The sequence below is a fragment of the Astatotilapia calliptera genome, chromosome 20, assembly GCF_900246225.1.
Source record: "Astatotilapia calliptera chromosome 20, fAstCal1.2, whole genome shotgun sequence".
Taxonomy (NCBI): domain Eukaryota; kingdom Metazoa; phylum Chordata; class Actinopteri; order Cichliformes; family Cichlidae; genus Astatotilapia; species Astatotilapia calliptera.
Window position 1 is genome coordinate 23,737,538 of NC_039321.1, and position 3,822 is coordinate 23,741,359.

General features: G+C 39.1%; 1 long non-coding RNA gene across 1 annotated transcript; it reads left to right on the plus strand.

Annotated features, from left to right (window-relative positions):
* The first annotated feature begins 1,098 nt into the window (after positions 1-1,098).
* LOC113013317 (uncharacterized) lies at positions 1,099-2,951 on the plus strand. Its single transcript, XR_003270814.1, has 2 exons — positions 1,099-1,192; positions 2,123-2,951. It is a non-coding gene; the product is annotated as an uncharacterized LOC113013317 (long non-coding RNA).
* The last annotated feature ends 871 nt before the right edge of the window (positions 2,952-3,822 follow it).

A 3,822-nucleotide genomic window follows, 5' to 3' on the forward strand; every position in this document is an offset into this window, starting at 1 on the left:
AGATGCTTCAGCACCCCCAAAATGAATCAAAGCACCCCCAAAGATTTCTTACTCTTTTGACAATATTTGCTGTTTGTGTGACACACTACTAAAAATATAAAAAGCATACAGTACTTGGTTGAGACGTAACATTTTAACAACAAAAGTATACCCCCCCTCCCATAATGGTTTGTTCCAGCTCGCCTCTCCACTACTCCGGCTCTGGCGCTCTTGCTGCCAGAGCCATGGTGGCTGAGACGCAGCTGAGCGGAGGTGTAAGTGCCTGGCTTAAAACAGGACATATTAGCTACATTTAACCTTTAGTTATTCTTTATATATATATATATATTGTGTTCATGATTCCTTCTTCTTTGAGACCCTTTCTGCTGAGGCTGCAGTGAACAGTATGGATCAACTTCAGGACCAGATGTAAGTTTTAGATCCTGTTTCAGGTCTTTGCTGAATTTTTTTTCTGTTTCTTAAGAACATGACATTGGGAACAAATGCTGTGTTTTTGTGACTCGCTGCTAGTAACAAAGTGCTTAAAGATAATATTTAAAAATGGGTTATTTACAAATTTGGCTGTAAAAAACATAAAATATTGAAATATTTTCAAAAGCCCTCAGAACTATTGCTGTCAGCTCCCTGGAAGTGAAATTGAAAGAAATGAGGGTTGACTCAAGAGTTTTGCACAGTACAGTGTGTGGTGCAAGGGGATTGTTTATTTATTTATTGTGAATCAAAATATCATTAATATTCGGAGAAATTATTTATGGAGCTTTTGTGTTTTATAGGATGTTGACAGAAGGGCGAGCTTAGTCTGTGTTACTTCAGAAACCTTGTGATAATCTGTATAGGACCTAGTTTCATAGTTTCTGGATGTTTTTGTTGTAGTTCTGTTGGTTGGGGGGGCGGTAACTAATATAGTAATTTTTTTCTGTCTTTAACCGGTAGGACCATCTGTTGGGTGACTGTTACCAACAAAAATAGAAAACAAAAACACTTTTTTACTCAGGTATTTCATGAACACGGTATGAATAAAATTCTAACGTCTGCATTGGATCTTTGACTGTATCAATAATAGTTTTTTCACAAATTGAAAGTTTTATTGTGAAAAACCCCACCGGACGTACTTTATTCTCCTTGGCGAAACGCGTGACGCACAGGAGAGTAGCAGTGGACAAAAACACAGACTTGCCGTTCAGATTTAGTTGTAAGTACAGTGCATAATAGTACAAATTCTTTTGTGTTTAATTTTTCTATAAATTGTGTTACAAAGATGAAGGTGTGCTCGGAATATGCAGTTTGTTGAGGGGAGCTATGTTGTGGTTTGCTACCTGGCTAGCAAAACTGAACGTTACAGCAAAACTGATTATCATCGGTTTGGTTGGAAAAAAGCACCAACGAGCTTCTCTAAGTGTGCTTGAACTGTTGCACGGTGACGCAAAGTGTTCCGGTGATGTTATCTGGATCCTAAAACAGTTACGTGAACGTATCAGGTGCTGTTGGCTCATCTTCAGTGGTTTTGTGATTCCTGATGCTGGAATCAGCTTCACTCAGGACGCGTTTGTTTGATCCTGTAGAGCCGCAGATACCTGAACATTACACGGAAATCGTTCACAGGAGGAAGCCAGTTTTGGTGTTCACAAACACCAAAACTGGCACATATACTGTTTTTATGTTTACTTGTTTGATAAAGCTCATTAACCATGCGAAAACTCAAGATGGTGGCCATTTTCAACATGGCTGTTAACAAAGGCATCAACAAATATTAATTTTATTTATTTATTCAGATAAAACCAATTAGCATCATATTATTGGGTCATAATAACTGATTGTTGCAGCTTTAGATGACTTTAGCATGTTGTTTTGTTATAATAATATAATGATGCATTAGTATATCTAGTATATTAAACCTGCAAAATGATAAGCAGCTCAATATTTAAAATTAAGTGCGCTGAGTCTAAAATGTAATTGAATAGAAGTGGAAGTACTTAAAGTACAAGTATATTGAACGTGTTTGTTAGTAAAGCAATTCCAGAAGTGCACTTTTTTGTACCACTAGTCTATGAGCTTCTCCAATAGTGTCAGTTAGATTTGAAATTTTACTTTCTGATAGTTTTTTTTAATGTTTTGCATTCAGGCCACAGAGCATCACCAGACATCCCTCTCAGAGTATACACAGCACTGCAGTGGACAAACCAAGGAACACCGCATGGAAACAATTCAGCTTTGATGTGAATGAGTCCAAGCTACAGAGGCAGTTGCTCAGCTATTAGCTTGACGATCGTTGAGGTTGTCTGTCCAGTCTACAAGCAGTAGTCGAAACCTCTCCACCTCCAGCATGAGTGAGCTAACAGACTTTGAAAAAGGCAAAATAGTCGGCGCGCGTATTGGAGGCATGTCTGTGAGCGAAACTGCTGAGCTGTGTAACGTTTCAGCCCGAACAGTGATGAAAGTCATGAGTGCTTATAAGAATTATGGATTTGCTGCATCAGCACAGAAAAAAAAAATACGCAAGCCACAGAAAAATACAGTTGCTAATGGAAAAGCGGCCAGGGCGAAAGTGGTTTCCGAGTCTAAGGTCACAACACAAAATCCTGATGAAGACATGGACACACCTGAACCCAAGACCCAAGAAGATGAGTAACTCGGTCTGATGAGCTGTACTTTGATCCTTATGTTACATTTAGACTTTTTCTGTTTTCAGAAAACCACAGAATGCCTTTATTTAACCAACACTTTTCCTCTCTGCTGAGAGATTATCTCTTTAAAAAAAATGAATATCAATTACTTTATTTATGGTAAACTAATTTTACTGTTTAGTTTAAAGAAATTCGACATAAGAATGGCCAAAAATGATTTTAAACTTTTTACTGATGTGAACTGGCTGTGTTGTAAACTCATACTTTCTTCTTTTTTTCTTTTTGAACAATATTGCATATTTTCAACAAATAAATCTTAAACGTGAATCTTTTTGCGTCTTTTCTCTCTGTGTTAATGACCCTATTTCATTTCTCAAATTGCACATCCTCTCTGAGAGACTGAGAGGAGGCAACAGGCAGTTAGAAAATTAGACGTCCTTCAAAGCTCTCGATTAAATACCATGGGGGAACAGTGTACATACATTTTGTTAAAGCACAACTGCTGTACTGAGATTAACTTCTGGGTCACCGGCAGGAGAGTAAATAAATAAAACTTCTTTTTCTTTTTTATTTAGACTTACTGCTTTCGCCATCTATTTAGAGAGCAAGGAGGACACTACATTTGACAGTTTGTCAGCAGCTGATTGGTCCACTAACCAGGACATCACTGCTTCAGCATTCAAATTCATGGAAGCGCCATATGACAGTGGACATTGGGGTACCTAAGTGACAGTGCTCCAACGCAGTGGCTGGGTTTCCTGCTCATCTGTCAGGTGACAGTGTCCAAAGGAAATAGTCACCACTTTAAAAGCAGTGTTCAAATCAGTATGAGTGACTTAACAGAGTTTGAAAGGTGCCAGATTGTTGCTGCACGGCTGTCGGGTGCATCTGTCACAAAAACGGCACAGCTGTTTAACGTGGCAAGGGGAACAGTGTCAAGAGTCATGACTGTGTATATCAAACATGGACGAACAGCATCAGCAAAAAAGAACAGCGGGCGCAAGTCAAAGCTCACTGAAAAGGACAGACAGACGCTTCTCCAGATAGTCGATGAACACCCCGAGTGCACTGCCTGTAAGATAACCTCAGAGCTGAATAGACACCTCTCTCACGCGGTCTCTGTAAAGACTGTACGGCGTGAGCTGCATAAAGCTGGTGTCTTTCGAGGAGCATCCAATCAGAAAGCAGAGATAGAAAC